Source organism: Taudactylus pleione, unplaced genomic scaffold (assembly GCF_031769625.1).
Source record: "Taudactylus pleione unplaced genomic scaffold, aTauple2 ptg000632l, whole genome shotgun sequence".
In the NCBI taxonomy this organism is placed as follows: Eukaryota; Metazoa; Chordata; class Amphibia; order Anura; family Myobatrachidae; genus Taudactylus; species Taudactylus pleione.
The window spans coordinates 2,204,162-2,225,533 of NW_028285034.1; the positions used below are offsets into that span (position 1 = coordinate 2,204,162).

A 21,372-nucleotide genomic window follows, 5' to 3' on the forward strand; every position below is an offset into this window, starting at 1 on the left:
CAGGCGGATGAGTCTGCTCCAGAGGGGAGCTTTGGCCGCAGAACTTCTGCTGGCTCTGCAGGGGAGGAACCAGTAGATCCGGATGGGGACCCTGTGGTAGACATTCCAGGGCAATCCCCCTCGCAGGCAGTGTCACTCCTCACTGATCTCAATCTTAAAACGGATCAGCACACTGAGATTCTGATGAGGCTGGACACCACTCTGCTATGGGTGGCGGAGGCCCTGGAGCAAAGTGCTGCAGCCAACGTGACCATTGCTCAGGCCCTAGCAGAAAATACTGGGGCCAACGTCCGTATTGCAAATTCCCTGGAGCAGCTCGTTCGCCAGCACATTTTGGAGTTGGCCTCCCTTCCTGCCGGAACATCAGGACCCTCCACCTCTGGCACAACAACAGCCATCCCTCCAAATGTGCCTAGCCCTATGCCTAGTCCAGAGGACCTAAAAATAGAAATGGAAGAGAAGGGTACCTTTGGTGCGCTACAACTTTGAGTAATAATTGAATAGAAGAAATTTCCACCACTTAGGGGGATTTATTACAATATTAGCTGTTGGTCATACACAACCTTCTAGTTAGTCTTCAAATCACCATAAGTTTATGTTTTGGATATTGTTCATAAAATAAAAGCCCTATGGTAGCCCATAATTCTTATACCTGAATATTTGATTCTTGGTATATCAACAGAGGTAAAAATATAAACAATTTACAATACAAATAAATACATAAATAGCATAAAACAACTTTTAGTAAACCTGCCCCAGTACAGAAGCATAGATGTGATCTGCCACCTACACTTTTACAGGTGTGAGCTCTTATGTGGTAGGTGCAGGTTTTTCAAAGCGATGACCCTATGCGTTTCGTCCACCTACGGGACTTCATCAGGGGTAAACACTTTAAAAAAATAAAACATATGGTGATAAATACAATTGCATATTTACAGCGTATAACATATATCCATAATTATGTACTTGTAATCAATTTTGATTAATATTTATACAACATGAAGACAGAAGAGAAGGTTCAAATAACAGAAGTTTATCCAACCAGAGGTTTAACAATGGCTACTGACAGCAGACACATAATATAAGTACATACCAAAAATGGAACTGGTCTGAACAAACACCTGATGATATGGAACTGGTTAGAACGCTCAGTGGTATAAGCTTATTTTCTGTCCCTTGATAGGGAGAAATTCCTAGAAAGGCTTTTAAAAGCCTAATAGGAGATGCAGAAAATTAATATTACATTATAAAATTTGGTATTTATTTTCAATATAGTCACATGTGCCAAAAAACATAAGAATAAAATTCATGATAAATTCAGTATATACCAGATGGTTTTTATAACCCTTATATTGTAGTGATTGGGTCTGAATACCCCTCAATAATATAAGTTTATTTTCTGTCCCTTATTTGGGAAACAACTGTGTGCACCTCTGTTTATCCTGGAATATATATGTGTGTGTTTGTGTGTGGGCGTGCGTGTGTGTAGTATATTTACATATACAGTATATACATTTATACACACATATGAACATACACATGCATATTTATTTATTACAATCTTTTCTGTGCCAGCAGCTGTGAGCCAGCCTGACACCTCCCTCCCCCGGCCTGACACCTCCCTCCCCCCAGCCTGACACCTCCCTCCCCCGGCCTGACACCTCCCTTCCCCAGCATGACACCTCCCTCCCCCGGCCTGACACCTCCCTCCCCCCAGCCTGACACCTCCCTCCCCCGGCCTGACACCTCCCTTCCCCAGCATGACACCTCCCTCCCCCGGCCTGACACCTCCCTTCCCCAGCATGACACCTCCCTCCCCCGGCCTGACACCTCCCTCCCCCCAGCCTGACACTTCCCTCCCCCGGCCTGACACCTCCCTTCCCCAGCCTGACACCTCCCTCCCCAGCCTGACACCTCCCTCCTCCCAGCCTGACACCTCCCTCCCCCCAGCCTGACACCTCCCTCCCCCGGCCTGACACCTCCCTCCCCCAACCTGACACCTCCCTCCCCCGGCCTGACACCTCCCTCCCCCGGCCTGACACCTCCCTCCCCAGCCTGACACCTCCCTCCCCCCAGCCTGACACCTCCCTCCCCCCAGCCTGACACCTCCCTCCCCCGGCCTGACACCTCCCTCCCCCGGCCTGACACCTCCCTCCCCCAACCTGACACCTCCCTCCCCCGGCCTGACACCTCCCTCCCCCGGCCTGCACAGGGCTCAGGCTCCTCAGCTCACACTGACTGGTCGCTTTGGAGTTGGACAACTACCCTTTGGACAAGGCTGCTTCATCTCAGCGCGGACCAGTAAAGACGTTGTACGGAGCGGAGGTGCGTAAGTGGCGCAGCCGCAGGGAGGGCAAGAGAAGCTTTTCACTGCTCCTCCATAGTGTCAGTGTAATAAAACAGATTACGGTGTTTGAGCCCCCGTGGCCGTAAAGTGGGGGAGGGGTTGCGTCCCGCAGATGCGGGGGGCGGGGCCTCATGTGACCACTGTCAGGTTGCTGTAGCAGGAATAAATTATTCCTGTTTACAGCAACACATATGCCGATGGGCCTATTCTGATGGGCGGCCTGGACCTGCCCCATTGTTATCCCGCCCTGCCGCTGACAGAGGGCAGATTTTGTGCTGGGAGTAGAGCATATAAACAACAAGTAACTGTGCCCCTGGGTAACACCGTGCTGCACTGCAGGGGGGCAGATGTAACTTGTGCAGGGAAATTAGATTTGGGAGGGGGGTGTCCAAACTGAAATCTAAATTGCAGTGTAAATATAAAGCTGTCCAGCATTTATGGGCTACATGCAAAAGCAGCCGTATTTACCTTACATGCGAAATGATAAATAAATACGGTTTGTTTCAGGTGCAAAGTTTCTAGCTCTTTTTTTCTTTCCTCCTACCTCAGAATCAGGCACAGAGACCGCTGGGTCCTTCTTCCAGAGGTACATACAGGGCCGGAATAGGGCTTGTGGGAGCCCCCTCCAAGCCACATGGAGCCTACTGCCTCCTTCCCCGTCCGATTGGTCACCTGACCTCCCGAATGTGGCAGAGCTCATGTGATGTGTCACGTGACGCTGATGAGGGGACTCAGTAGCCGTCCTGTGCTGCATGCAGCGGAACACAGAGCCGCTGCAGCTGAGCCCCCATTCGGGTACAGGTGCAGCTGGAAACCTGTTCTTGGCAGGGTCACACCAGCCCTGTGTGGGAGTTCCTCTGTGTGTGGGGGGCCCTGGGTGACCACCCTTGTCCAGCCCTGGGTACATAGGGAGAGGACTGTGGAGAGTTAAAGGTGGAGTGTTTGCGACACATTACTGCAGCCCGACACAGTGTGAGTCATGTTAGGATCTCATGGGGTCCTAGGCAAGGTGCTGCGTCCCTACAAATACCCAGTAACTAAGACGTACCTCACAGTATAGTGTAAATCTGGCCACACACTAGACCAACTTACATCCAACCAGCCAACTAGTTGATTGGTTGGAATGAAAATCTGGTAACGTATGGGAGTAACTGATGATCAGCAATTTGCTCCTAAATGCCAGAAAACAGATGAAAATGACGTCAGACAAGTTTGTTAAATGTTTGATCTAAACAATTTGTTCAAACAACAGTTTTTGTCCATTTTCCGGCATTTGGGAGCAAATTGCTGATTGTCATTTGCTCTCATACATTACCAGATTTTCATTCCAACCAATCACCTAGTTGGCTGGTTGGACAGATTATCTTTAGATGTGTGGCCAGCTTTAGTCATTTCCCCGGTACCCCGGAGTAAAGTGGTCCTCACAGGCAGAGTCCGGACAGTGCCGCTTATTTCCGGACTGTTCGGTGGAATCCCAGATGGGCAGAAACCTTATATAGTGCTCACTGGAGAGCGGATCCAGGGTGAGTGTCTGCTTCAGGGCACAGCTTTCTCTCTGTGGTCCCATGTTTTGCCTCTAGACAGCGGGATGTGCGTGCAGCACACACAGGACCTATTGCAGGCAGATGCTGATGTGAAATCAGCCACCCTACTGCTTGCCAGCCGATGCAGCAGTCATATGACCGGACAGCACGATGGACCTATTTGCATATGGGGCCTGGGGCTGAAGTCCCATCAATCCTATTGTTGGCTAAGTGGTGTCAGTGGAGCTTGTGCTGAGCCTCGTTGGACAACTGATCAGTGTGTCTGAGGCTATCCCCCCTCTCCCACTCGCAGCCGGACTCCCCTCTCACTCTTAGCTTGACCCCCCCCTTTTCAGCATTAGACAGGTCCCCTTGGTGGCACCAGACCCTAGACATCCTTGTCCATAATCCGGCCCTGAACACGAGCCATCACAGTCTGTTCTGGGGGACCCTATGACAAAGCGGGGCCCAGGACACATGCCCCATGATCCCCTTTCATTTATCTCTGTGCCAATGTTAGCTGGCCTTGGGAGCAAGAGAGGCGGGCCCTGGAGGTAAGCCTCCTATGCCTCTAGGCCCCATAGCAATGGCACCCATGCACCCACTATACAGTAGTTATGCCCCTGGGTACAGCTCTTCTGGCACAGGGATCCTGTCCTGGTATAGCAGTGGCAATTTCCTCAGGAAGTAAAACAGTCACAGTGGCTGGAGCTGGGCAGTGGGCAGTGGGCATTGGTAAGTATATCAGTTTGCAGTAATCGGCTCCATACTGTAAGCTCCTTATTGTGGCCTGTGTCACAGGAGAATACTGTTCAGTAATGTCACCTAACCGGGTAACAGCTAATGGTGCTTGGCCTGGTGGGAGAAATTAGTACCGCGGTCACACAGCCAGAGCCGCAGTCATAGAGTAGAGAAGTTAGAGCTGCAGTTACACAGCAGAGGAGGAGGAGCCATGGCAGGGGTAGCAGTCACACAGCAGAGGAGGAGCCACTGTCACACACAGGAGGAGGAGTCATGGCAGGGGTAGCAGTCACACAGCAGAGGAGGAGCCACTGTCATACATAGGAGGAGGAGCCATGGTGGGGGTAGCTGTCACAGCAGAGGAGGAGCCACTGTCATATATAGGAGGAGCTGCAGTTACATAGCAGTGGAGGAGGAGCCATGGCAGGGGTAGCAGTCACACAGCAGAGGAGGAGCCACTGTCACACACAGGAGGAGGAGTCATGGCAGGGGTAGCAGTCACACAGCAGAGGAGGAGCCACTGTCATACACAGGAGGAGGAGCCATGGTGGGGGTAGCTGTCACAGCAGAGGAGGAGCCACTGTCATATATAGGAGGAGCTGCAGTTACATAGCAGTGGAGGAGGAGCCATGGCAGGGGTAGCAGTCACACAGCAGAGGAGGAGCCACTGTCATACACAGGAGGAGGAGCCATGGCAGGGGTAGCGGTCACAGCAGAGGAGGAGCCACTGTCATATATAGGAGGAGGAGCTGCAGTTACATAGCAAAGGAGGATGAGGAGCCATGGCAGGGGTAGCAGTCACACAGCAGAGGAGGAGCCAATGTCATACACATGAGGAGGAGCCATGGCAGGGGTAGCGGTCACACAGCAGAGGAGGAGCCACTGTCATATATAGGAGGAGGAGCTGCAGTTACATAGCAAAGGAGGATGAGGAGCCATGGCAGGGGTAGCGGTCACACAGCAGAGGAGGAGCCACTGTCATACACAGGAGGAGGAGCCATGGCAGGGGTATCAGTCACACAGCAGAGGAGGAGCCACTGTCATACACAGGAGGAGGAGCCATGGCAGGGGTAGCGGTCACACAGCAGAGGAGGAGCCACTGTCATACACAGGAGGAGGAGCCATGGCAAGGGTAGCGGTCACACAGCAGAGGAGGAGCCACTGTCATACACAGGAGGAGGAGCCATGGCAGGGGTAGCGGTCACACAGCAGAGGAGGAGCCATGGCAGGGGTAGCGGTCACAGCAGAGGAGGAGCCACTGTCATACACAGGAGGAGGAGCCATGGCAGTGTGAAACCCTACTGGTACTGTGGTACACTTACATGGAGTACCTGAATACTGTCTCTCACCTCTTCACGGTGACTCTCCTTTGTTCCGGCTATGGCATTGTTATGGCATCCATGACGCGCAGGGCCCCCGAATACTCGGGTGCTTAGCACAAAGTACTTGATGGAGGGAACACATGTGGACAACAGGTACAGTGCGATAAAGTAATGTTGGGCGTCAGACCATCTCATGATGCAATAACAGGAAAACTTTATTTACACTCCTCCATATCCTCCAGCACAGTAAGAGTAACGGTTACAAGCTCTACTTCACCAACTTCCTCCAGCACAATACTTGCAGCAGATGGTAAATGCTGTAATTTAAGCTTATTGGTTACAGATTAGTTACATTCCACTCCAAATGAACACCTCCAGCACAGTAATACACATATGACACAGCAGTGAATTGGTAGCACATACCTGGTGTTGCTGGGTTCAGTAGTTCTCCCAAAAGTCAGTCCAATAAATACATCACACAGCATACAGGGGACTCCAGACTCGAAGTTCATCGCACTCGTCTCTATCCTCACGAGAGACTGCTAACGTCCTGCACATCCCATTACACAGGGATCCTCTCTCCTTCCATCACCCCGCATACACTTTCTTCAGGCATACTAACGTCCTGTATATCCCAGGACTCTGCCTCTAGTACACGTCCCACTATCCAGGAACCTTTCATCTGACGTGCTGGCAACTTCATGCAGGCCATTAACCCTTTCACTGCTGGGCTTCTCAACTTCAGCACATGGTTACAAAGGATTCTTCCATAGGACTCCCCTCTGGCCATGCTGCCATCTTGCACCGACCCCTCTCTCACTATGGGGCACTTCTCCAGGGGCTATCAACCAGGAATCCAGCATTATGCATCACAGACACTCACCCTCTCATCACATGGGCTGTCTCTTTACAGGAGATCTCTCATCCTCCACTGTGGCACCAGGCAGCACTTCCCTTGAGATCCCCTGCAGTGACTTCCTCACTCCACACTCTGGCTCCAGCTCCTACCTCTGCAGCACTCCCCAATCCTCTTCTTAGATGGGGCTCAATATCAGTGGGGCTGCTCTTTATCTGCAGCTCCCTTGCAGGACTGTGGGGAGGGATGACTTCCCCCCTTGTCTGTACCCAGGGACCTCTCTAGAACCCCTAATAGCCACCCTAGGGTCTTCTTGCAGGGGGCCCCTTACTGTATTCCATTCCCCTGTACATATAACATGTGGCTCATGACAGCCACCATGCACCCTCCCCAGAACACCAGGGTACCGGCGGGGCCTCCCTCCTCCCGTCCCAAGGCCCTAGACTAAGATGGCCGCATTCCTTCTTTTCGAGGATGCCGGGAACCTGAGTCTTTATAGACTCAGGCCCCGACCTCACAGGCTGCAGCAACGGCTGGGACACATTCGTGCCTTCTGCAAGGCCACACCTCCTTGGTCCCGCGAGGCCAAACCCCCTGAGCATCCTGCTTTCTCCTTACTCCCGGTGATTAACGGATGATGTTACAGGAGGGCGGGGCTTAATCGCGGCAGCACTGAGAGGTGGCACTTAATTGTGTGGGCGGAGCTTAAGTCCCGTGTATTGCAGCAGGGCCAGTCCTGCCCAATTTGGTGCCCTAGACAAGATTTTAAGGGTGCCCCCCATGGCTGTGGACCTAACGTCTGACACCCTGGTGGTCTAGCATGGTAATGAGTAAAGGTAGGGTATCCCACTTGGATCTCACTCGCTTTGCCACAGGGAAATAGCCCCACTCCACAGTTTACCTCTCTAAGTTGGCTTGACTCTACTGGTTACAGTACCCTAACTGGGATTTTCCTAATTTTGCAAAATAAAACCGTGCCGCCAGGGTTTAGGCATGCTGAAGTCTTCTGACTTGACCAGGCCTCTCTTGTCTTCCTTCTGCTGCCTCTTCCCGTCTGTCTTCCAGCATGGCATCTTCTGTGCCTCTTTGGGAGTTCATGTGTGCTCCCCCTCCACTGTCATACTGACTTTGCAATGCTCACACCAGTTAATAAGAGCCAAAGTGAGTGGGTAGAACATTGACCTGGCTCACGGAGATTGAGGAGATGGAGCAGATTTGTGCACGATCACTGAGCGATTGCACGATTACGATGTCGTAATCGTGCAGTGTGTACGCACCTCATTACTAAACTTTTTTTAAGAGTATAGCAGAGCAATCCCAAATCTAAGTTACTGCTCAGATACCCCATAAATATTTTTCTTTTTTTAAAAGCTGTTTATTATTTCAAATAAAACAATACACATTACAGTAAAGTGTGCAACATTTTTTACAAAAATTCCAAATAGTGGTATAAAAGAACCATGTTCAATATACAAACATTCAAAATATATATCTATTTCCTGTACTAGAACAAAAATGATTCTATAATTTAAAATTTAAAGCCAGATATTTGACCACATACATAAAAATTCTAATTCACAATACCGTAAATTGTATTAAATTATAAATACAAAAGAAATAGCATAAAATAAAATAAAGAAAAAGGGGGCGAGGGGAATTGAAGGGTAATTAATCATGCAATAATATGAGGTTGAGCTGTCACTATGATCAAGACTGTTCCCAAATGGAATAACTCAGAGAAATATTTATTTTTAATGATTTATGGTGATACATTTTTTTTTTGTATCGCAACAATAAGATATCATAAAAAATAGTATTAAGCAATTTACTAGAATAAAATAGCATTCTTCCCATTATAGAGCTACTCCCATGTATGTAATTACGCTGTTACACCAGAGAGGATTGGAGGCTGCCATCTTCATTCACCTGTACGGTGACTAGGCCTAAACTCTGAGCATGACCCGTAATAACATTGTAATAAAAGTTCCGTTTGTGTAATGTGGTGCGTAAGTGGCTGATCTCAGGAGCACCGACGCGTCACAGCCGACACAAAAACAATTAAACTTTGCTCAACTTTCAAATGAATATTCTGTGTTTGGAAAGCAGCCTGGAAATCTCTGTGTAGCAGTAATCATTTCTACTAATTAGCCAGAATAAATGGAAGACAGCCTCTGTGGTAATACTGGACGTAGGAGAAAGCGTGAGCCCACTCGCCCAGCTATATTATTGTACACACAGCGGAGACCTGGGAGATGGCGATTCCGCCCACAGACTTTTCTTGCCTTTGGTCTGATGTCTTTATTTCTCTGTTAGTTTAAGATAAAGGTTATTCTACAGCGCAGAACGTTCCTATAACGTCATATAATGCACATAGGAGTAATATAAAGATTATTCTACAGCGCAGAACATTCCTATAACGTCATATAATGCACATAGGAGTAAGATAAAGATTATTCTACAGCGCAGAACGTTCCTATAACGTCATATAATGCACATAGGAGTAAGATATACAACAAGAGATGATTGTAAAAGCCGATCTCCCCCTAAATATTCTGGTATGTAAAAACCGGAGCCAACTTCCCTGCAGTACGTTCATGTTACATAATGGTGAGAGCGACTGGGGGGGCTGGAAGTCGGTCGCACTGGCACAGACGCAATCTGCGATGTTACACTGAGGCTCCCACCTTGTCCGTCTCTGTAGCACTCGCCTGTGGGGTACGGTGGTGCGGTTAGGTATGGAGAATCGGGTACACTGCTGCACCCTGACGGGTAAATAAGCGCGCTTTCTCCTTCTGTGGCAGAGAGGTGATGGGCTCCCGACCTCAGTCACAATAATCACACAAATTATAAATACGTGCACTTAGAGAACAATAGTTTTTAAACATAAAGCCATACTTACCTAGACTCCCGGAAGTTGCGGGAGTCTCCCGAATTTTCGGATAGCCCCCCGCACCCCAGAAGTGTCTGAATCTCCTGCACCCCACCCACTTCCTAGTGACGTGGGCAAGGTGGGGAGATAAGTGCCAGGAATTGCGGCTTTTTATGGAGGGTAAAAATGTGTCATTTAGCCCCACCCCTTCCTTGCGGTGCCACGATTCGTGGCAATTTACCGTGACAGGGGCGGGGCCTAATGATATATCGGCACCCAGCCCTTTCCCCGAAGTGTCGCGCTGCATCTCCAGGAGAGAAGGTATAAGAAGTCGGAAGTATGTGTATAGCCTTAAGGTGCGTACCCACTTGTAGATCGTGGAACGACAGTACGATTATAACATTGTAATCGGACAGTCGTTCCTCATCCCCTGTACGATATGACGGTTAGTGCAGGCACCCTCCCTCATCCCTGGACATGGCCAATCTGTTATCGGCAGACTGACCGTCGTGTTCAGGCGATGATTGGTATCGGAAACAACCAGTGGGCGCGCGCATCACTGGTCGTTTCTGACATTATACTGGATGATTTATGCACGATTAATGAGAGATTGAACAATTACGATGTCATAATCGTTCAATCGCTCTGTTTTATTGGCAAGTGGATACGCGGCTTTAGATTACATACAGTTTTATAGTATATATGTTTTTATTAAGCTGGAAACGCTTCTCTGACAGAACTGGACGCTCCTGTATAGATGTCAGTATTGCTACAAAGACTGCAATGCAATATCCTTTCCTCAACCATTTTCAGTAAGCGCAAGTTAAATCGTAACAATTACCACATCTATCTACACAATACCTTAGTGTGATCATATAACACTTTCTTTTTTGAGAAATACGTTTATTGAGGTTTTGCAGAAAAAAGCAATAACACACAGGCATATAAACGGTATCCGATAATAACCACACAGTGTTGTAATCAGAATACAGGTAACCCTAAAACTCCCAGGGTGGTGCCTTACCCTAACCCAACCCGCACCCTAAACCTAACCCTCCAAGGGGAGTGCCTACCCCTAACTCCCTCCTCCCCCCCCCCCCCGGCCTAACCCTCCCAGGGCGGGGTTCCTATCCCTCAGTCCCCCCCGGGGATGCCTAATCCTAACCCTCCTCCCCCCCCTCACAGCTACATGCTACGATTCTCCGCTTACCTTAATTCGAGATGCAGGCATCTGGCTTCAGGTAGGCGTTGGGATTTAGACGCCTATCTTTAGTACCAGGTCGGGTTTGCAGCGTCGGTATCCCGTCACTCGGCATTCCGGATGCCGGTAATTTAACTGCATCCTGCAGTGCCCCCAGTAGTGGTCCCCTCTATGTCATGCCCCCAGTAGTAGTCCCCCTTATACAGTACCCGGCCCTAGTAGTAGTCCCCCCTATGCAGTGCTCCCAGTAGTAGTCCCCTTATACAGTACCCCTAGTAGTGGTCCCCCCTATGCAGTGCCCCCATTAGTGGTCCCCTCTATGTCATGCCCCCAGTAGTAGTCCCCCCTATGCAGTGCCCCCAGTAGTAGTCCCCCCTATGCAGTACCCCCAGTAGTAGTCCCCCTTATACAGTACCCCTAGTAGTAGTCCCCCCCTATGCAGTGCCCCCAGTAGTAGTCCCCTTATACAGTACCCCTAGTAGTGGTCCCCCCCTATGCAGTGCCCCCAGTAGTAGTCCCCCTTATACAGTACCCCTAGTAGTGCTCCTAATATAATGCCCCCAGTAGTGGTCCACCCCTATGCAGTGCCCCCAGTGGTGGTCCACCCCTATGCAGTGCCACTTACATATATAGGACAAAGACACACACACAAAAAAAAGCCCACACCTGAATCCCCGCTTCTGCCACTGTCCTCCCAGCCCCCTCTGCACTATAACCACTGCGGGAGCCGGAAGATGGAGCTCATGAGTGAGCTCCAGCCAGGGTCCGGCCATGGGGGCAGCAGCCAATGAGTCTCCCTGACTCTCTTTGGCTGCCAAAACAAACACACCGCTGCCGGGTATTGTGAGTGTAGTACAGACCACACTCACTGCAGTCCCCACTACACTAACCATCGGCGGGCCACGGGGAACAACTCCATGGGTTGAAGACCCCTGCCATAGCGTATCTATAATGGGTGCGGGGTGAGTGGTGCAGACGGGCCCCTAGTTCCAGGGGGGCCACACTGCACCCATATATTGTTATACTGACCTCACCAAAGTTCTGCTCAAAGAAAAAAGTTTAGCCACAGATGTGCCCGGAACATAGCGCCCGCCTACCATGCCTATGGGACTTGCCTCCCTCACACAGGGCCCAGCAATGTGTTGTCCTTCCCCGGATCAGGGATAGTTATTAGGTGCTACATGGTAAAACGTGTTGGGGGGTTAGTTGAGTGGATATTTTCACCCCCAGCACCTGATACAATAACACCACAAAACAAACGTAATATGTAACACAAAGCAACGATTAAAACACTGTTAATATTCACCTAATTAGACCAGTTCACATATAAAACCATCCAAGAACTCACAGATAACAATGCAACCGGCTCCCTGTTTGTGAACTAAAATGCTCTAAAAGAAACAAATAATTACGTATCCATTAAGTGTCATTATCTAGAACAATAGTCAGAATGTGTATAATGCTCGTCTATTCTGGCTCATATGATTTACACATCACATCACTGGCTGTCACTCAGAGACAATAGGGAACATGCTAATGGCACCGCAAAGCCCTCGCCGTGCTCCGCATTACAAAACACAATAAACATGTAATTCTGAAACATATGAATATTATGGACCAGGCTGACCCATGGAGGCGGCCAGAATCATTGTCCGCACTATCAATAGCCACACTCATCTTTCCAATTAGCCGCGGCCATAGAAGAAGGAGCTACGGAGTGGTGAGGACAAAATGCTGCGTCCGGGGACAAGGGGCTGTGGAATTTAGATTACATTTCACACCGGCAGCAGAACATTACCCGGCAAATACATTTATTTTAATTGAGTTGTATTATGTGCACCTGTGAGTCACATAGATTTCTCCTCTCAGTGTTAATGGCTGCAGGTGGACAAGACGGAATATTTATCACCCAGGAAAAACACTACAAGCAGACAATTGCTCTATATACAAAAGTCTAATCTAGTAACAAGGTCTAAATATTACATATAACAGCAATAGCAGCGAGACACACAGAGGACATGAGATAGGACGTAGAGAGGACCCTCCATGTGAGGGTGACATTGATGCTGGGACTATAGGAGTTATAGTAATGGGACTCAGAGAGGACATGAGATAGGAGGTAGAGAGGACCCTCCATATGAGGGTGACACTGATGCTGAGACTATAGGAGCTATAGTAATGGGACTCAGAGAGGACATGAGATAGGAGGTAGAGAGGACCCTCCATGTGAGGGTCAGTGATGCTGAGACTATAGCAGCTATAGTAATGGGACTCAGAGAGGACCTGAGATAGGAGGGAGAGAGGACCCTCCATGTGAGGGTGACAGTGATGCTGAGACTATAGGAGCTATAGTAATGGGACTCACAGAGGATATGAGATAGCAGGTAGAGAGGACCCTCAATGTGAGGGTGATAGTGATGCTGAGACAATAGGAGCTATAGTAATAGGACTCAGAGAGGACATAAGATAGGAGGGAGAGAGGACCCTCTATGTGAGGGTGACAGTGATGCTGAGACTATAGGAGCTATACTAATGGGACTCAGAGAGGATATGAGATAGGAGGGAGAGAGGACCCTCCATGTGAGGGTGACACTGATGCTGAGACTATAGGAGCTATAGTAATGGGACTCACAGAGGACATAAGATAGGAGGGAGAGAGGACCCTACATGTGAGGGTGACAGTGATGCTGAGACCATAGGTGCTATACTAATGGGACTCAGAGAGGACATGAGATAGGAGGTAGAGAGGACCCTCCATGTGAGGGTGACAGTGATGTTGAGACTATAGGAGCTATAGTAATGGGACTCAGAGAGGACATGAGATAGGAGGTAGAGAGGACCCTCCATATGAGGGTGACAGTGATGCTGAGACTATAGGAGCTATAGTAATGGGACTCAGAGAGGACATGAGATAGGAGGGAGAGAGGACCCTCCATGTGAGGGTGACAGTGATGCTGAGACTATAGGAGCTATAGTAATGGGACTCAGAGAGGACATGAGATAGGAGGTAGAGAGGACCCTCCATGTGATGGTGACAGATGCTGAGACTATAGAAGCTATAGTAAAGGGAATCAGAGAGGACCTGAGATAGGAGGTAGAGAGGACCCTCCATGTGAGGGTGACAGTGATGATGAGACTATAGGAGCTATAGTAATGGGACTCAGAGAGGACATGAGATAGGAGGAAGAGAGGACCCTCCATGTGAGGGTGACAGTGATGCTGAGAATATAGGAGCTATAGTAATGGGATTCACAGAGGACCTGAGATAGGAGGTAGAGAAGACCCTCCATGTGAGGGTGACAGCGATGCTGAGACTATAGGAGCTAAAGTAATGGGACTCAGAGAGGACATGAGATAGGAGGTAGAGAGGACCCTCCATGTGAGGGTGACAGATGCTTAGACTATAGGAGCTATAGTAATGGGACTCACAGAGGACATGAGATAGGAGGTAGAGAGGACACTCCATGTGAGGGTGACAGTGATGCTAAGACTATAGGAGCTATAGTAATGGGACTCAGGGAGGACCTGAGATAGGAGGTAGTGAGGACCCTCCATGTGAGGGTGACACTGATGCTGAGACTATAGGAGCTATAGTACTGGGACTCAGAGAGGACATGAGATAGGAGGTAGAGAGGACCCTCCATGTGAGGGTGACAGTGATGCTGAGACTATAGGAGCTATAGTAATGGGGCTCAGAGAGGACCTGAGATAGGAGGTAGAGAGGACCCTCCATGTGAGGGTGACAGTGATGCTGAGACTATAGGAGCTATAGTAATGGGACACAGGACATGAGACAGGAGGGAGAGAGGACCCTCTATGTGAGGTAGATGCTGAGAATATAGGAGCTATAGTAATGGGACTCAGAGAGGACCTGAGATAGGAGGTAGAGAGGGCCCTCCATATGAGGGTGACACTGATGCTGAGACTATAGGAGCTATAGTAATGGGACTCAGAGAGGACATGAGATAGGAGGTAGAGAGGACCCTCCATGTGAGGGTCAGTGATGCTGAGACTATAGGAGCTATAGTAATGGGCCTCAGAGAGGACCTGAGATAGGAGGTAGAGAGGACCCTCCATGTGAGGGTGACAGTGATGCTGAGACTATAGGAGCTATAGTAATGGGACTCACAGAGGACATGAGATAGCAGGTAGAGAGGACCCTCAATGTGAGGGTGATAGTGATGCTGAGACAATAGGAGCTATAGTAATAGGACTCAGAGAGGACATAAGATAGGAGGGAGAGAGGACCCTCTATGTGAGGGTGACAGTGATGCTGAGACTATAGGAGCTATACTAATGGGACTCAGAGAGGATATGAGATAGGAGGGAGAGAGGACCCTCCATGTGAGGGTGACACTGATGCTGAGACTATAGGAGCTATAGTAATGGGACTCACAGAGGACATAAGATAGGAGGGAGAGAGGACCCTACATGTGAGGGTGACAGTGATGCTGAGACCATAGGAGCTATACTAATGGGACTCAGAGAGGACATGAGATAGGAGGTAGAGAGGACCCTCCATGTGAGGGTGACAGTGATGCTGAGACTATAGGAGCTATAGTAATGGGACTCAGAGAGGACATGAGATAGGAGGTAGAGAGGATCCTCCATGTGAGGGTGACAGTGATGCTGAGACTATAGGAGCTATAGTAATGGGACTCAGAGAGGACATGAGATAGGAGGGAGAGAGGACCCTCCATGTGTGGGGGACAGTGATGATGAGACTATAGGAGCTATAGTAATGGGACTCAGAGAGGACATGAGATAGGAGGAAGAGAGGACCCTCCATGTGAGGGTGACAGTGATGCTGAGAATATAGGAGCTATAGTAATGGGACTCAGAGAGGATATGAGATAGGAGGGAGAGAGGACCCTCCATGTGAGGGTGACAGTGATGCTGACACTATAGGAGCTATAGTAATGGGATTCACAGAGGACCTGAGATAGGAGGTAGAGAAGACCCTCCTTGTGAGGGTGACAGCGATGCTGAGACTAAAAGAGCTATAGTAATGGGACTCAGAGAGGACATGAGATAGTAGGTAGAGAGGACCCTCCATGTGAGGGTGACAGATGCTTAGACTATAGGAGCTATAGTAATGGGACTCACAGAGGACATGAGATAGGAGGTAGAGAGGACCCTCCATGTGAGGGTGACAGTGATGCTGAGACTATAGGAGCTATAGTAATGGGACTCAGGGAGGACCAGAGATAGGAGGTAGAGAGGACCCTCCATGTGAGGGTGACACTGATGCTGAGACTATAGGAGCTATAGTACTGGGACTCAGAGAGGACATGAGATAGGAGGTAGAGAGGACCCTCCATGTGAGGGTGACAGTGATGCTGAGACTATAGGAGCTATAGTAATGGGGCTCAGAGAGGACCTGAGATAGGAGGTAGAGAGGACCCTCCATGTGAGGGTGACAGTGATGCTGAGACTATAGGAGCTATAGTAATGGGACAGACAGGACATGAGATAGGAGGGAGAGAGGACCCTCTATGTGACGTGACAGATGCTGAGAATATAGGAGCTATAGTAATGGGACTCAGAGAGGACATGAGATAGGAGGTAGAGAGGATCCTCCATATGAGGGTGACAGTGATGATGAGACTATAGGAGCTGTAGTAATGGGAGTCAGAGAGGACATGAGATAGGAGGGAGAGAGGACCCTCCATGTGAGGGTGACAGTGATGCTGACACTATAGGAGCTATAGTAATGGGATTCACAGAGGACCTGAGATAGGAGGTAGAGAGACCCTCCATGTGAGGGTGACAGCGATGCTGAGACTATAGGAGCTATAGTAATGGGACTCAGGGAGGACCCTCCAAGTGAGGGTGACAGATGCTTAGACTATAGGAGCTATAGTAATGGGACTCAGAGGACATGATATAAGAGGTAGAGAAGACCCTCCTTGTGAGGGTGACAGTGATGCTTAGACTATAGGAGCTATAGTAATGGGACTCACAGAGGACATGAGATAGGAGGTAGAGAGGACCCTCCATGTGACGGTGACAGTGATGCTGAGACTATAGGAACTATAGTAATGGGACTCAGGGAGGACCTGAGATAGGAGGTAGAGAGGACCGTCCATGTGAGGGTGACACTGATGCTGAGACTATAGGAGCTATAGTAATGGGACTCAGAGAGGACATGAGATAGGAGGTAGAGAGGACCCTCCATGTGAGGGTTACAGTGATGCAGAGACTATAGGAGCTATAGTAATGGGACTCAGAGAGGACCTGAGATAGGAGGTAGAGAGGACCCTCCATGTGAGGGTGACAGTGATGCTGAGACTATAGGAGCTATAGTAAAGGTACAGACAGGACATGAGATAGGAGGGAGAGAGGACCCTCTATGTGAGGTGATAGATGCTGAGAATATAGGAGCTATAGTAATGGGACTCAGAGAGGACATGAGATAGGAGGTAGAGAGGATCCTCCATATGACGGTGACAGTGATGATGAGACTATAGGAGCTATAGTAATGGGACTCAGAGAGGACATGAGATAGGAGAGATAGAGGACCCTCCATGTGAGGGTGACAGTGATGCTGACACTATAGGAGCTATAGTAATGGGATTCACAGAGGACCTGAGATAGGAGGTAGAGAGGACCCTCCATGTGAGGGTGACAGCGATGCTGAGACTATAGGAGCCATAGTAATGGGACTCAGAGAGGACCCTCCATGTGAGGGTGACAGATGCTTAGACTATAGGAGCTATAGTAATGGGACTCAGAGGACATGATATAGGAGGTAGAGAGGACCCTCCATGTGATGGTGACAGATGCTGAGACTATAGAAGCTATAGTAATGGGAATCAGAGAGGACCTGAGATAGGAGGTAGAGAGGACCCTCCATGTGAGGGTGACACTGATGATGAGACTATAGGAGCTATAGTAATGGGACTCAGAGAGGACATGAGATTGGAGGGAGAGAAGACCCTCCATGTGAGGGTGACAGTGATGCTGAGAATATAGGAGCTATAGTAATGGGACTCAGAGAGGATATGAGATAGGAGGGAGAGAGGACCCTCCATGTGAGGGTGACAGTGATGCTGACACTATAGGAGCTATAGTAATGGGATTCACAGAGGACCTATGATAGGAGGTAGAGAGGACCCTCCATGTGAGGGTGACAGATGCTTAGACTATAGGAGCTATAGTAATGGGACTCACAGAGGACATGAGTTAGGAGGTAGAGAAGACCCTCCATGTGAGGGTGACAGCGATGCTGAGACTATAGGAGCTATAGTAATGGGACTCAGAGAGGACATGAGATAGGAGGTAGAGAGGACCCTCCATATGAGGGTGACACTGATGCTGAGACTATAGGAGCTATAGTAATGGGACTCAGAGAGGACATGAGATAGGAGGTAGAGAGGACCCTCCATGTGAGGGTCAGTGATGCTGAGACTATAGCAGCTATAGTAATGGGACTCAGAGAGGACCTGAGATAGGAGGTAGAGAGGACCCTCCATGTGAGGGTGACAGTGATGCTGAGACTATAGGAGCTATAGTAATGGGACTCACAGAGGATATGAGATAGCAGGTAGAGAGGACCCTCAATGTGAGGGTGATAGTGATGCTGAGACAATAGGAGCTATAGTAATAGGACTCAGAGAGGACATAAGATAGGAGGGAGAGAGGACCCTCTATGTGAGGGTGACAGTGATGCTGAGACTATAGGAGCTATACTAATGGGACTCAGAGACGATATGAGATAGGAGGGAGAGAGGACCCTCCATGTGAGGGTGACACTGATGCTGAGACTATAGGAGCTATAGTAATGGGACTCACAGAGGACATAAGATAGGAGGGAGAGAGGACCCTACATGTGAGGGTGACAGTGATGCTGAGACCATAGGAGCTATACTAATGGGACTCAGAGAGGACATGAGATAGGAGGTAGAGAGGACCCTCCATGTGAGGGTGACAGTGATGCTGAGACTATAGGAGCTATAGTAATGGGACTCAGAGAGGACATGAGATAGGAGGTAGAGAGGACACTCCATATGAGGGTGACAGTGATGCTGAGACTATAGGAGCTATAGTAATGGGACTCAGAGAGGACATGAGATAGGAGGGAGAGAGGACCCTCCATGTGAGGGTGACAGTGATGCTGAGACTATAGGAGCTATAGTAATGGGACTCAGAGAGGACATGAGATAGGAGGTAGAGAGGACCCTCCATGTGATGGTGACAGATGCTGAGACTATAGAAGCTATAGTAAAGGGAATCAGAGAGGACCTGAGATAGGAGGTAGAGAGGACCCTCCATGTGAGGGTGACAGTGATGATGAGACTATAGGAGCTATAGTAATGGGACTCAGAGAGGACATGAGATAGGAGGAAGAGAGGACCCTCCATGTGAGGGTGACAGTGATGCTGAGAATATAGGAGCTATAGTAATGGGATTCACAGAGGACCTGAGATAGGAGGTAGAGAAGACCCTCCATGTGAGGGTGACAGCGATGCTGAGACTATAGGAGCTAAAGTAATGGGACTCAGAGAGGACATGAGATAGGAGGTAGAGAGGACCCTCCATGTGAGGGTGACAGATGCTTAGACTATAGGAGCTATAGTAATGGGACTCACAGAGGACATGAGATAGGAGGTAGAGAGGACCCTCCATGTGAGGGTGACAGTGATGCTAAGACTATAGGAGCTATAGTAATGGGACTCAGGGAGGACCTGAGATAGGAGGTAGTGAGGACCCTCCATGTGAGGGTGACACTGATGCTGAGACTATAGGAGCTATAGTACTGGGACTCAGAGAGGACATGAGATAGGAGGTAGAGAGGACCCTCCATGTGAGGGTGACAGTGATGCTGAGACTATAGGAGCTATAGTAATGGGGCTCAGAGAGGACCTGAGATAGGAGGTAGAGAGGTCCCTCCATGTGAGGGTGACAGTGATGCTGAGACTATAGGAGATATAGTAATGGGACACAGGACATGAGACAGGAGGGAGAGAGGACCCTCTATGTGAGGTAGATGCTGAGAATATAGGAGCTATAGTAATGGGACTCAGAGGACATGAGATAGGAGGTAGAGAGGACCCTCCATGTGAGGGTGACAGTGATGCTGAGACTATAGGAGCTATAGTAATGGGGCTCAGAGAGGACCTGAGATAGGAGGTAGAGAGGACCGTCCATGTGAGGGTGACACTGATGCTGAGACTATAGGAGCTATAGTAATGGGACTCAGAGAGGACATGAGATAGGAGGTAGAGAGGACCCTCCATGTGAGGGTTACAGTGATGCAGAGACTATAGGAGCTATAGTAATGGGACTCAGAGAGGACCTGAGATAGGAGGTAGAGAGGACCCTCCATGTGAGGGTGACAGTGATGCTGAGACTATAGGAGCTATAGTAATGGGACTCAGAGGACATGATATAAGAGGTAGAGAGGACCCTCCTTGTGAGGGTGACAGTGATGCTGAGACTATAGGAGCTATAGTAATGGGACTCAGGGAGGACCTGAGATAGGAGGTAGAGAGGACCCTCCATGTGAGGGTGACACTGATGCTGAGACTATAGGAGCTATAGTAATGGGACTCAGAGAGGACCTGAGATAGGAGGTAGAGAGGACCATCCATGGGAGGGTGACAGTGATGCTGAGACTATAGGAGCTATAGTAATGGGACTCACAGAGGACATGAGATAGGAGGTAGAGAGGACCCTCAATGTGAGGGTGATAGTGATGCTGAGACAATAGGAGCTATAGTAATAGGACTCAGAGAGAACATAAGATAGGAGGGAGAGAGGACCCTCCATGGGAGGGTGACACTGATGCTGAGACTATAGGAGCTATAGTAATGGGACTCAGAGAGGACATGAGATAGGAGGTAGAGAGGACCCTCCATGTGAGGGTGACAGTGATGCTGAGACTATAGGAGCTATAGTAATGGGACTCAGAGAGGACATGAGATAGGAGGTAGAGAGGACCCTCCATGTGAGGGTGACAGTGATGCTGAGACTATAGGAGCTATAGTAATGGGACGCAGAGAGGACATGAGATAGGAGGGAGAGAGGACCCTCCATGTGAGGGTGACAGTGATGCTGAGACTATAGGAGCTATAGTAATGGGACTCAGAGAGGACATGAGATAGGAGGTAGAGAGGACCCTCCATGTGATGGTGACAGATACTGAGACTATAGACGCTATAGTAATGGGAATCAGAGAGAACCTGAGATAGGAGGTAGAGAGGACCCTCCATGTGAGGATGACAGTGATGATGAGACTATAGGAGCTATAGTAATGGGACTCAGAGAGGACATGAGATAGGAGGAAGAGAGGACCCTCCATGTGAGGGTGACAGTGATGCTGAGAATATAGGAGCTATAGTAATGGGACTCAGAGAGGATATGAGATAGGAGGGAGAGAGGACCCTCCATGTGAGGGTGACAGTGATGCTGACACTATAGGAGCTATAGTAATGGGATTCACAGAGGACCTGAGATAGGAGGTAGAGAGGACCCTTCATGTGAGGGTGACAGCGATGCTGAGACTATAGGA

At 49.2% G+C, this 21,372-nt stretch overlaps 1 protein-coding gene across 2 annotated transcripts in view; it reads right to left on the reverse strand.

Annotated features, from left to right (window-relative positions):
* Positions 1-21,372, reverse strand: part of LOC148479207 (uncharacterized) — a 98,138-nt gene that overhangs the window by 55,403 nt on the left and 21,363 nt on the right. The window contains exon 1 of one of the 2 annotated variants that reach the window (XM_088454794.1): positions 791-813. The exons of the other annotated variant lie outside the window; for it this stretch is intronic. The gene's annotated coding sequence lies outside the window, so the exon portion shown is untranslated. Of the gene's footprint in view, positions 1-790; positions 814-21,372 lie in introns of those variants that run through there. 2 annotated transcript variants of the gene reach the window in all.